Here is a 14,492-nt window from a genome sequence, read left to right on the forward strand (position 1 = left end):
AGCGGGCTGTTTGTAGGTTTGCCACCTGAAGGGTACTTTACCCCTCCAGTTCTAGTCCAAGTCAGTAAAACAGTAAAAACAAGCATTTGCAATGCAATAGGTCTCATTTACGCAAGTTTAAACTATTGGCATTGTAAATGACAATGCCTTTTGTCTATATTTTAAAAACGAAAACAAAAATAAAAGGAATTTTCATTTGCAATACCAATAGCTCAAACTTACGTAAATGCGAGACCTATTGCATTGCAAATGCTTGTTTGCTTCGCATCCTCTCCCTTACTTGGGATATGCATCACAGACCTTAAGGAGGCCACCAACGGTGTATTATCAATTTTAGACCAACTGCGAATTGTACGCCAAACTGGTGGACAACAAACACCCTGGGTGAGCAGGCAAACCATAAAATTGATATGGTAATTGTCTGACCAATCAAAGGGTTCAATCTCTGTTAGCCTGGTCATTGACTGAGTGGCCCATACCAGGTCCAAAAGTATGAACCTTTTCATGAGTCTGTACCTTAACTAATTGGTCAAAACCCAGTGGTTCCATCCCTTCAATGAACCCACAGCCAGGGGAACCCCTAGGCACAGACTGGCTTGCCTTAGGCGCTAGGTTGCAAGTACTATGTCAAAATCCTATTCACTACAAAAGCAAAAGAACACACCAGTGACCTTTGTTTCAATCAAGACTTCTAACACAATAGAGAACACTTTGCATTGGCAAGTATATTCCCCACACAACCAACCCATATTCTACAGAACATACAAGGTATAATAATCCATATACAACAGCTCATCCTTCCAGAGAGGAAAACAATGCCCACCAAAAGCACAATAAGAATACATCAGATACAACACAATCAAACCTGTGCCTCAACACGCAACATCCACAGCTGTAAATACACTCCCCACTTCACCAATCATATGTGATATGTCCAACAGTTCCCATTCCTAGCTCACCAGAACACACTAACTCACACTTTCATGTGTACTACACAGCACAGATAGTGGTAAAATTACAATGGGATGCTCTTCAACAGCAGTTGCACACAAGGGGATGCCTCAATCACCCACAACACAATCAAACCTATGCCTAGGCTCACAGGACCTGTGTGGTAATGAAGTGCCAAATTATGCATTAAGGATGACTAAAGTATGTGGCAAAAAAGGCACTTTATGCAGTGAGTCCACCACTATGGAGTAATAAGAGGTTTTTTTTAAAGTACCTTTTGATCCATTCAACCCGCCCATTTGGGTTGAAAGCCATTTTTTGTCGTTGAAATCTGCAACTTATGCAGCAGATAGTAGGTGGTATGGTAAATGTGGTAGATCCACAACTATGCAGAAAACATTGTAGTTACAGAATGACAATTCCAATGGTCCTGCCCATGCAATTGGAATTGACACACACGCACTCACACACACACACAGTCAATAGTACACCCAAAACTACACAACTAACAACACTAACAAGCACTAGAAACGCCAATAGGTCTGTGCATGAGCTATTAGCATTGCCAATATGTTTTAGCCATGTAGTGGCTTGGCTGCTGTTTAGCAAAGCTAAAAGTAAGTGGTGCAAGGGAGAGTGGAGTGGAGTGTTATAGTCCGTCATAAGTGGTGTAGGGTGGAGTGTTATGGAGTGGTGTAGAGTAGGTTAGAGTTAGGGGGCGTGGGGTGAAGTGGAGTGTTATGGAGTAAAGTGGAGTGTCATGGAATGTTGGGGTGTAGTGTAGTGGGTTGTGGAGGAAGTAGAGTTTCGCAGAGAGGAAGGGCAGAAAGTGTAGTCGAGTGGCGAGTCAGCGGAGTAGCGGAGTATAGTGGAATAGCAGAGTAGAGTGCTGTAGAATCAAGTAGAGTAGTGTGCTGTAGATTAGAGTTGAGTAAAGTGGCAGAGGATGTTGCGTAAAGTGTTGGAGAGTGGCAAAGAGTGGAGTAGAGTTTAGTTGACAAGAACGCCATACACTGGAGTAACGTAGAGTGTAGTGTTCTTGAGTGGCCTAGAGTGAAGTGGTGTAAAGTAGATTGGCGTAGAGTAGGTTCTTTGAGAACAGAGTGCAGTGGTGTAGAGCAGGTTGTTTGAGAGTAGAGTGCAGTGGCGTAGAGTAGGTTGTTTGGGAGTAGAGTGCAGTGGTGTAAGGTAGGTTGTTTAAGAGGGGAGTGCAGTGGCATAGAGTAGGTTGTTTGAAAGTAGAGTGGAGTGGCGCAGGGTAGAGTGGCGCATGGTAGATTTTAGTGGCGTAGAGCAGACTGGCATAGAGTGCACTGGCGTAGAGTAGAGCGGAACAGAGTGCAGTGTAGAGCGGAATAGCGTGGAGTGGTGCAAAGTGCAGTTGCGAAGACTGCAGTGGTGCGAGTAGAGTAGGGTGGGGAAGCATTGGCATGGAGTGGAGTAGAGAGGCGTGGAGTGATGCAGTGTGGAGTGGTGGAGAGTACAGTGGAGTGGGGGTAAAGTGAAGTATGCATGGTGTGGCAGCATTCTGCCATTGTACACAACACATTTTCAAATGAAATGGTCACTACATTTGCACAGACATACAGTTTTATAGCGATAAAAGCATACAGCTCACACATGATCATGTGGGGAAATGTCACAACATAGCGCAGTGTTACGACTTTGGTGGTTCTCCTGTAGGACTGCCACCGCTCGGCCCTCAAGAGGACCGCCAAGGTCGTGGTGCGCCAGCCCGATTAATTTTTTTAGTGAAATCTGTTTATTAGCATTTTATGTTTTACAATGTACATTATTGAAGGATGATCAGTTCGACATGACATTTCATTCCCACCTTTCTAACAAACAAACATCTCAAAGCAATACGAAATGGGATCATGTTTCCACGCTGACAGCACCACTAAGGCGGGGTCTGTGTGCATAGGTCTGACAAGTACTCATGAGGCTCAGTCCTACGTCTTCTGCAAGTGTTCATGACAGTCTCTAGTTCAGTCCAGCACAATAGTACACTTGTGTGGTGGATCACTTCGCTATAACCATGCATCTAGAAATGACAGTTATCTAAACTTTGGACAATAAGATAACTTTTAACAATACTCAAACAGTAGCGGCAAAATACTCGCATTCATTCATGCTGATTCTCCTCCCCCCCCCCCGTCCCCAAGTCCCCCCTCCCCTCTCCTGCTCCTGTTGCAGTGAACGATTAGCGCCAGCCCGATTCATAGTTGAATCGAGGGCGTGCGGGCAGTGCTGCCGTGGTCTCACTGCGGCAGCTGTTTAAGACTCATAGGAGATACTTAACAGCAGCCTGCCGCTGTGACAGATGCTGCAGCATGTTCCTGCACAGTGTGGCATGTACCATGTCATGCACGCCACACAGTGCACAAACAGGGTGCAATTCCAGAGGGGGGGAAGGGTGGGGGGGGGGGGGGGGGGGAGGAGGGGATGCACCCTCATGACCAGAAGCAGCAGAGGGCCCCGTTAGGGCCTTTTTGTTGCATGTCTGCCACCCTTTTCATGGCAGGCTCAGCGCCACAGAAAGGGCGGTGGAAAACTCAATATGCTCTGCGACGCCCCAGCAGCACCACCAGCATATTCCTGTTGCTTTCTTCTGCGCCACCGGTGTGGGATTCAGGGTTCCCGGAGGAGGCAACAGTCCTGTGGTGGTCCAACTACCACACTCTCAATACTGCAAGAGGACCTGCAATGGTCGGACCACCACTAAGAGCATGGCGTGTACTCGTAATCAGGCCCTAAGTGTATTGATTGTTTTGATTGTATTCAAATATTTGTTTCCACCACACTACAGAATTCCCAAAAATTGTGCTTCCTTTGTAGTTTTCTAATTTGGTTATATTCTGAAAGACCTGCAGAGTTCATTTACATTTTTTTTACGCTTTATCTGTGTTATGCCGGAGTAAATCGTGCAGCACCTGCCTACGCTTGCGATTGTCGTTGAGGGCTCTGACATTCCAAGACATCAGGGTGAGCGCAGATGGGCCTACGATATTACCTAACCGTGCCATCAGAGGGAAGTGTGCATCTTGCTCTATCGGAACTGCAATGTACTTGGAATGAGTCTAATTGGGTTGAATAAAGGTGTGAAAACATACTGGTGAAAATTACCATATCCCTCCCCAGGCCCCACCCAGCCGCCTTCCAACCCAAAAGAGGCCAACCCACAGTGAAAATTCCAACTCGTCATACAAAGGAACTAACTGCTGCGCCTACCTAGTGCCAACAAAGAGCCCCCAAGGGAAAATGAACCCACTAATCGGATACACCTTGGGGGGGCGGCAGCACGGGGTCGGACAAGCCAAATGTAATAGCAATGAAGAATGCAATAAACGTTCCCCAAGAGAAATATATATAAACAGTCAAAACAGATTAACATATTAACCGGTGCCAGAATTAGAAAAGAGGTCTGCACTTGCATCTGAGCCGCTGTGTGGTGGGGAGGACAGGGATCCGCCCCCCGTTGCAGGTTTACTTTTCTGTTTGTAATTCCTGAAGAAGTCCTGTGCCTCTATCGGTACGTCAAAGATATGGGACCTGCCATCCATGTCCACCCTCAGCCTCGCCGGATAGAGCATGCCATATTTGAGACCTGGGGAGGCCAGGATTAGGTCTGGGACCAAAGGATCTTTGTGCCCTTTCAACCACGAAGCCAGGCGTGAAAACTTCTCAGCCAAATTGTTCAGTGAGCAACTTCTCCACAAACTGATCCATCGGCCCGTGGCTGTCGTCTACGGAAACCCTCATAATGCGGATGTTATTGCGGCGGCTTCGGGCTTCTAAATCTTTATCGCTACTTCCTTTAGTAGCCGTTCCATTCGCCCTCAGTCTCTTAAGGGACTGCGCGGTCCCGTCTTCGATGTCTGAAATGCGGGCCTCTGCTACGCCCAGCCGCCATGTGTGAACCTGAATTTTGTCCCCCATATCTGCAATGTTCTTATCCAGAGCGTCGAAACGAGAGTCAAGGGACTTGAATCCAGCCCTAATTTTCTACAGCAGTGAAGCAATAGGTGATTTGGAGCGTGTGGCGTGTTCCATGACTTGCGTGTTGTCGGCCATGTCAGGGGGATTCAATGAGGTGTGGTCTACCACTTTCTCAAATGGAAGTGTCCTCTGTTTGCGGTCCTTCCGTCCCAAGCCTCATCAACAGCGCCAAAAGTGGTGCGAAGTCCTTTGGCGCAATTGCAATCACGCCCCTCAGTGCGATAGGAGCTGCGTTCTGGTACCAGTGGATGCTGCGTAGGTCATGGTTAAAGCCACACCAAATTAGGGGCCCAGTTTTTTAAAAAGTCTCAAAAGTGCACCAATGGCATATGTCCTTGCATTAAGTGCAGCTATACGGCTTTTGTGAATTCACAAGAATTTACAGAAGTAGGGCAGGAAATAGTACTCCTAGAAAATATTTGTGAACTGTTTGATGTTTTGTGGTTTTTATATAGCGCTCTGTCACTCCAGGGAGCATCCTGGCGCTTTTATCTTCATTGCTGACAGGTAGTATGGTGTTTCGACTGCGTTTGGGAAGTTTGAGTATAATTAGACCAACGTTTTGCATTTTGATTCTGGGAGTCCGTAGATCCATGTTTTTAAAGATTTTTTGAAAGTCTGTTCTGAAGATATTAGACGAAGGTCTGTAGGGAGTGTGTTCCAGGCCTTAGCCCCAAGAACTGCCAATGATTTTCCCCCCTTGGTGGCAAGTTTAAACTTGGGGACAGTGATCAGATTGGCTGTGGCTGCATTTTATCATGAGCAAATCGGCATGTGTAGATTTGCTCATGTGAAAATCTGAGTGTTTGCAAGTTCACTTTCCGTCCAATCACTCCCCCCCCCCCCCCAACTCTAGAAGAAGGTTTACGTCTGCATTGTTAGGAGTAAATTTCCAACATTTCTCAGTATGGGAAAAGATTAGAGAAGAGTTGCTGAAAACCCTTAAAACATGTAAGTTAGAATGTTTGCACAAATTCAAAAGGGCATACCAACTCTGGAAGAATTGCTTACAATTATCTTCAGCCTCAGTATGTAGATCTGCGGAAATGTGGCAACACAAGGGGATTGCTAGTATTTAAACACTATTGTGGTATGAGCCCTGGCATAATCAGAGAGGCTATATCAGAGCTCTTATATAATGAGATTGTTATCATAAAATTGTCAGCGCACTCCATGGCACCAAAGGGGCAAGTGGATTTTGTTACAGGAAAAGTAGATTTATGAAGCAACCTACCCCATGCACAAGTAGATATTTTAATAAATTCCACACCCCTGTAAACACCAAGCTCCTTGGAAGACAGAAACTGACATCTGATCGCGGTCTTTGAATGCACAGCAAATATGACAAGTTAAGAACAAGTTTACAGGAATAGAGCACTGGTGAAAGAGTACAGTATATTTAGTTAGGCATCAGAAAGAACGAACAAATAGAGTCAGCACATAGAAAGCAAGCAAATGTGAGTTACAGACCACAAAGTCAATGGAAAGCAATGGCAGAATGCGTTCCCAAGGAAGTTTTCCAAATGTCCCCAAGATGTCTTTAGCAAACCAGAAAACTGCGCTGTTGGGTGGGCTTCGACCTAAAAAGGATACATTAGCCACACCTCTGACCTCCAAGTCTCCAAACATCCAACAATGATCAATCACTAAAAGGACACCAAACTCAATTGCTCTGATACAGACCTGGGTGTGCAAGCCAAGAAACATGCAAGCAGCAAGAGAGCTCCATATCAATGGCAGATGTGCACCATACAAATGCTGGTAATACGGCTATTTGAGATGAAAGGTGAAACAGCAGTCATCTATGCCAGGAGACAAGTTTATTATCATAAAAGCACATCTTACCAATACGAAGTCCATGTGATGATAGCTAAATGGTAGGAAGATATTTATGCTAAATTGTATAGCACGCCCTCAAAGTGGCTATAGATAAATTCCTCTACTGATCACAGGCCTTAAAGTGAAACTTCCCCAGTGGCCTAAGGGAAAAATAGCAGAGAAAACAAGTACTGGCACAACCAATAGGTCTCGCCTTTGGGGCCTGAAAAGTATTTAGGCATGCAGCATATAATCCTGGGTGCTACAACATCTACTGATACTTCACATGCCAATGGTGAACGTGGAAGCCTGAACTGCCAATCAAGCCAGGAGAGGCTTGCATTGGGTCAAAAGAGAGTGAACAAACTGCAATGGTCAAGTACTACACCACAGACAACACAAACAATATGAAAGCTTGGCAGTTATGCTTATGATAAAGGTTTAAATGTATGCTGGACTCACTCCCAATGTATCTGAGGGGACATTAGCCTATAACGGAGTATATCAATTATATTTTCTACCAATGCAAGGGAGGGTCACATAATGCAGAAGGAGTTGCAAACTAACAAAAGTGGAAGCACTAACACTGCAGAAGGAGAATGGGTTACTTATCCTGTCCCCGGTCCCCATACATCCATAGCCTTGCGACACCAACTCCCAGTGTGTGAAGCATATCAAGGCGTCTTGCGGCACAGTGATCTCCAGGGAAACGGGGACAAAACGTAGCTGCAGCCTGGCAGCCATGTTTGGCGCAAAGAGCTGTGGCACCGATTACTTTTATACAAGTGCAACAGTGATATAAGTGAGCCAAAACTAATTTCAGAAACACGCAATATCAGCCACAGACAAAACAGACAAAAGATTTTAAACTTTGGCCCTGATGAATGTTTAAATGAACTCTCTCTGTGGAACTGAATCATTTAGCAGTTTTGCAATGATCTGGCTTTTTATTTATGTTTTTCAAAATATTGCTAACAATACTCCACTGTATGTCAACCTCAGAATTTGTAACTATAGACAGAAGGAGATGACAGAAGCTTGCTTTTAAATTGGCGGCTTTGTAATTACTTGTTGCTTTGTTATTTTCATGGCATATGTGTTTGCTGTTGGAAGGAACTGCATCTTTTGAAACACCCTGTTATTTCTGCTGCACCGAACAGAAAGGAGACGTTATCTTTTGCACTGCGCACAGTGAATGGGATACGTATGTGCTTCTGAGAGCATTTTGCAGTAATCTTTTGCGATTGGCTACTGAAAAACAGAAATTAAATTACAAATGCCCTTTTTACTTGTGTGACAATAAGTTAATTACAGTTGAAGTCATCAGGTAGCAGATACAATTCTGCGAGAGAGGCACAGGATAATTCTTCTTCTAATTTAATAGTCAGACGTCTGAGTGCTAATGTCACCGATATGGCCGATAATGACATTGTCAACATCGCTAAGTTAGCATGAGCCAAGAAACCATGATGCTGCTTTTGCGCACGTTACTACATGGCTTTATTTTTGCAAAACTCGGTTTATGCTCTTCACATGAGAAATGTCTGCTTTGGTCGTACTCTGCCTGTTCCTGGAGTTTAGTCTAAACACTGTGAGCAAGGTCTATAAACAAGGCCCCTTGTTATTCTGTTCTGGTCAGTTCCTAGCACCAAGACAAAACATACTAACACAGCTGCTTCTGGAAACTCGTGTTTTGATATTATGGGGATGCATCTTTAGGTAAAACACACTCGGAGAGGGAGCTTTCCAGGGTGAAGAGCAATGCGGTTCCTATGATGTAGATATACCATCTAAGCACTAAGGTAGGGGGTCTGCTGACAAAGCCCAGAGATCTTCTATCATATATTAATACTTTTTTGCCAAGGGGAGGGTGGTTAGGACTAGGCCTGGGCTGTAAATTCTGTTCTGCTTGCGGAATTCGGGTAATTTCACGTTCAGCGGAGAACGCGGAATTGCCAAAAATTCCACAATCCGCGGATTTGCTGAATTTTTTGCTAGTTCGTGCTTTCAAAATGTGTGTTTGCGAGATATATCTCCCAGAGCACGCACACAACGTTCGCGAACAGGAAAAAAGCACCGCGAACGGTCGGAACAAGCAATTCCGTTTGTTCACAGAACTTTTGCGTGCTCGCAGAGATTTTTTACTGTTTGCCGGAGCTTTGCATAGTGCGACTACACAAATTCCGCCCAACCCTAGTTAGGACTTATAGTCCTTTCTCCATGGTCTATATATGATGAAATCCCCCTTTATGATATATGGCCTTGCTGCAATGGGAACTGTATTGATCTTAGGCATTTTGCTGCTGACTGTGGCTCGTATACTGCGTTTTAGAGCACAATGGTTAAAATAAACATTTTAAACTATATTCGTGTTTCTGTCAGTTCTTATCGTTGACAGGTACGAGAGTATGAGCTCAAAAGTGTGTCTTGTTACCGCGATTCCTGAGAGATCCGGGAGTGTTGTGTTCTGGGGTGTCACTTAGCCCCTATACATGGAGGTCCCATTTTCCTGTGCATAGTTCGGTGTATGTGCAGAATCCCTGAAACATGGCGCCACCAACGTTTGGTCTGGTACTTATTCGCGAGACCCCTGAGAAGTGCTAGCGCTTGTCCACAATATCCTCTGACCAGTTTCTGGAGACATCTGTGGTGTCAAGGTTTAGCCTCCTATATTTGATTTATGTAGGTTTTTCGAGCTTGAATTTTAAAAGGTTCTTCTTTCTATATTGACCCGCTTTTGTGCTACCGCTCATTTACATCTTGTACTGCGCTTCTTATAGCGGCCGCTATTGCGACCCGAACTGCACAGCAGTCACAGCACATTTGTCTCAACATGGGAGTCTCTAATGGAGGGGCTGATTTTAATTTTGTAGTTGAGGCAGATGCAGCATACCGCTTCAAGGTTTTCTATTCTTGGGTTACCTTTTGGGCAGTGGATGGAAATGATCATTTGTTTCACAAATATACTGCCTCCGCGGTCCCGCTGGAATATTGCCTTTCTCGATTAGTTGAAGTTCCGTTAACGGCTTGGCAGCATACTATCTAGTTTAATGGTGCCCTTACTATCTAGTTTAATGGTGCCCTTCCTCACCCTGTTTCTGTGGTCCGTTTAGGCACCTTATCTGTCGATGTGGCCATGTAGCCCGTTTTGGCTGGGTTTACACCTCATCCAATTTACCTTAATGTTTCTATCGCAGAGATGAGACATTTGCATACATCGTTGATACATATACATAGAGCTGGAATACAGTTTATGTCACGTAATATTCAAGTGGATCCGGCTGGGGCCGCTGCTCAACCACCAGGACATGGTGGTGGTCTCGTTATTAGTCCCATCATCATTAATTCAGTGGTGGGTAAACATCCCCAGAATAGGGATGATTTCCCTTACTGCCTTGCAGAAATATTTTAGCAACTTGAAGCTGTCTTTCCACTTACTTCACCAGTGAAGAAACACAGGGTCCTTACCATGAGTTTACCTAAAGGACTTCTTCCCAATATGGCTGATTGCAGCACCTGGGGGAAGAGTTTGCGGCGGTATATTCGCTGTGCTTTCCCCCCCTGACCGTTCTTCGGTCCGTACTTAAAAAGGTTCAGGATGAACACAGGGCAGAAGCTGCCCAGGAGTTGGGGATGAGATTGATGGGGGTATTCCCTATTGTTTCCAATATGATCCTTGCTAATGTAAAAGGGGAAGCAGTTAGATTACAGGTGAGTCAGAGCCTAGAGGTGGTTGCAGACGTCGATAAGCAACTCAAGTTACCGAAGATTATTCGAGCAGTAGCATACCCCTTCCCCTAAGCGCCTTGAGACCCTCCCGGGTGAGTAGTGCGCTATACAAATGGCTTGATTGATCGATTGATTACTAACATATATAAATCCTGAGGGCGCAATAATCTGGGAATTAAGCCTTTTACACAGACGCAACAAAAGATCCAGTCTGAGAAGGACGGGCGTCCCGTCTTTCCTAAAAAGACGTGGAATAGGAATCAGCTGCAGCAACAACAGAAGCAAGGGTTGCATGCTGGTTCACCAACACCTGAAGCTTCTGAGCGTAGATATGATTTGCGTGACTACTCTAAAATGAAGACACCAGGAGGTTTCAAGTTCCTGATCCGCGCTCTCCTCGTTTTTTACAGGACTCATCAGATACACAGTTCGGTGGTGGAGAGCGCCAGGATCGCAGACAAGGCAAGACCACTCAGCAGAGACTTGATCCACCAAGCCAGTTTGACGTTAAAGCCAAACCGGCGGGGCTACCTCCTTTTCGAGCCCTGTTTCAGAAGAAGAAAGTTGCCGCTTTAACAGCAAAGTATGCAGGTGAGAACCCTGCTCCTTGAATGGAGATGGGCGGTGACGCTCCTCGACAGCGCAGCGGAAGTTACCACAGTGTGGGAAGCACTCCATCCTTGTCTAGAGGCGAGAGCAACTGATACTTTCATCACAGTGGAAACAGCAGACACACGAGTTGCACCTGCTGATAGGCTTTTTGAAATAGACCTCCAAATTGAAGGTGATATTAAATGTACCATTAAGGGAGTCTTTTGGGACAACCTTACCTCCTCTTATGACATTTTGCTGGCGAGATTGGCCTCCTCCATTTGTTTTGTCTTCTTCCTGAGGGGTAGACGTGATACTCCCGAGTTTTTACTGTTACGTCCTTGAAGAGACTAAACTTGCTTACTCTGTAGAATGGGCTTTGGTATTAGTACCGGCTGCGTATCGTCGTCAAGTGGGCTGGGATAATGATTCGTCGGCACATGAAAAACCTTTACGGTCTATGCCACAGCCGCAGGCTCAATATCCGATCAGGCGTGAAGCAAAAGCTTCTGTAAGTGAAATTTTGCCCCAATTGGAATATCAGGGTGTCATCGAACCCTGTGTTTCATCCATGAATTATCCTCTTTCTCCAATATCAAAACCGGATGGTTCCGATCGTATAGTTTTTGATTACAGACATTTAAACAGTCACGTCAGTACATTTGTAATACAAAACACACACAGCTCTGCGTTAGTGAATAATATTGTTCACACAAAATACAAAACAACAATGGATATTTCCAATGGTTTTTATAGTCACAATTTGGCTCCTGGTAGCTGTGACTTGACCACATTTACCGTGGTCGGCAATCAAAAGTGCTTTACACGTTTGCCTATGGGCTATAAGAACAGTCCCGGGGCTTTTACTGCGTGTGTTGTGTCTCCATTGCATAAGATTGACCCGGATGCGTTCTCATAAGTCTATGACATTTATTTGACAGATGACAAATTGATCCTGCATCTTGTGCGAGTGGATTGCATTGCCTCTCTCTTGCAGACTTGGGATACAAATTAAATTTTGCCAAGTCACATATCGCTAGTTTAGCTGTTCTCTTTTTGGGCTATAAGCTCAATAATGAAGGTCAGGGGTTAGCCTCCCACTGTCTGGAGAAGAGTGCACAATTGCAGCGACCGTCTACATTGAAAAAATTACTATCTTTGCTGGGATTTTTGAATTTCGGGAGGACTTATATTCCTGATTATGCTCAGTCTATCAAACCGCTTTATGTGTTGATACAACCCGCTTTTTCGTCTGCCAGCTGGCTTCCGGAACATACCATGATTCTTCGGTCTTTGCAGTCTTTATCTGCTTGCGATCAAATTTTGCTAACACATGATAATACTACAAACTTGGTCATACGATTTGTGCAAGGGACAATAGGTTTCACTTATTTGACATTCAATGAAGGCGACACAGTAACAATTGCATACAAAACGCATCAGTTTACAGCAGCGGAAATGTGGTTTCCCACAACTGAAATTTTTTTGACTGCAGTCCTGATGGCGATTCTGAAGAAACGCTCACTGGCGCAGGGAACATGCATTCTTATGGTTTCGCCAGTATCTACTTTAGAAGCAGTGACCAAGGCGAGTGGATCGAATTCTAAAGCCTTACATCCCCATCGGATACAATGGGCAAGTTATTTGACATCATCTGATGTCACGTTCATTTTTGATCCCTTGTTGCAGACATACATTTTTACAATAAGAACAGGTTCATCCTCCCCGGTCGTCGTTGCTTCTTTTGGATCAGTATAAATGTATAATCTATACCGACGGATATGCTCAACCGGCCGTCGGGTCAAAGCATGCTAAGCGGCTTTGCACTATTGTAGCTGGCTCAATAGTCAATGGTGAATTTAAGTCTTCTATAGTCCATATGAAGGCACTTGGAGCCTGTACGGCTCAATTGGCGGAGCTGCGTGTTTTGATTTTAGCTCTAGAATTCGAGGATCCCTATGTGAACACGCTTGTAGTGTGCGATTCCTACTACTGTGTGCAGGCATTTGGGTCTCAGAATGACTATCGAGACTCTAAAGGTATCACAATAAAGCATAAAAAGCTGTGTTTCCGAGTGGCTGAACTTAAAGAAAGCTTACAGCTCACACAGGTTATACATACTCTTGGCCATCAGCGTGTGGAAGCACATGCTATTGGTAATTCCTTGGCTGATGAGGCAGCCAAATCTGTAGTAGCCACCTGTTCAGTAGCAGCAGTTACAAGGTCCATGACTAAAATTGATAATGATATTCATGCGGCGATTGCTGGGACAGAGTTCCCACAGGGTTTCCCTTCTAAATATTCTTATCATTTGTCACCTGAGCAAGTCCCATTTGCTACTATACCGTCCGTTGGGGATCGGCTGATTACCAACAAGGACTGCAGACTTCCTTTGATCATAGCCGCACATGACGGCATGGCTTCTGCACATGCCAGAGTTTCTGCAACCGTTTCTATTTTACAGTAACATTATTGGTAGCTTGGTTTATACAGGCAAGCTCGTAATTATGTACTACCTTGTGACATTTGTCAACAGATTAAACCATCTACGATTGCACGCCCGCCACATACACAGCTATACATTTCAAATCAACCATTTGGTTGCATTTATCTTGACCACTGCGGTCCTTTGACTTCCAACACTGCATATACACATATTTTAGTTGCAGCTGATTCTTGCAATAGATTCCTTTGGGTCTGGCCACAACGCAGTGCTGATGCTCGAAATATCATTAGAAAGTTGCGATTCTTCGCCTGGACTTTTGCCTGTGGCACCTTCCATTCTGATCAAAGTTCTGCGTTTGCCTCTAAGGCGTACAAGGACGCAATTGGGGGTGCTGGTGCTGTTTTCGTCTCCATACAGGCCATGGGCAATTCTATAGTGGAGCGAATGAACTGTGACTTAGCAATCTTTGACAGCTAGAGTCTTAGGTACTGACAGGGGTTGGCGGACTCATTTGATGGAGTTCAACGTGCAGTAAATCTCCTAAGAAGATCTCCGGGTGGGCGGACTTCATACGAAATGCTCTTTGGCATTAAAATATTTGTGTCAGACCTTGATTGTCTAAATGTCGTGGTGGATGCCGCAACGTTTGACGTAGATAACCATTCTACTATGCTGCATGAACTACAAAAGACCTGTGACACGCTGGCTAATGAACATCCACCCTTGTCCACTAAAACAGCAGTGCAGATTTCGGTTACCAGCTGACTTCCTAAAATTTGTGACCTGGTACGAGAAAAGCTGAAGAACAAAAAAGAATTGTGTCCCTCTTATCATACACCTGTCCCAGTTTTTGGATTGAAGGGTACACGTACAGTGATTTTACCTCCTTTGCCTGGACGCAAGGAAAACAGATTTATTTCAATTGACAATGTCAAGCTACAACATATGGCCAATTCTG

At 44.8% G+C, this 14,492-nt stretch overlaps 1 protein-coding gene across 6 annotated transcripts in view; it reads right to left on the reverse strand.

Annotated features, from left to right (window-relative positions):
- TAF12 (TATA-box binding protein associated factor 12) overlaps nucleotides 1-14,492 on the reverse strand; it is a 76,244-nt gene that overhangs the window by 26,835 nt on the left and 34,917 nt on the right. The window lies entirely within an intron of this gene.

This window comes from Lissotriton helveticus, chromosome 3_1 (assembly GCF_964261635.1).
Source record: "Lissotriton helveticus chromosome 3_1, aLisHel1.1, whole genome shotgun sequence".
Classification (NCBI taxonomy): Eukaryota; Metazoa; Chordata; class Amphibia; order Caudata; family Salamandridae; genus Lissotriton; species Lissotriton helveticus.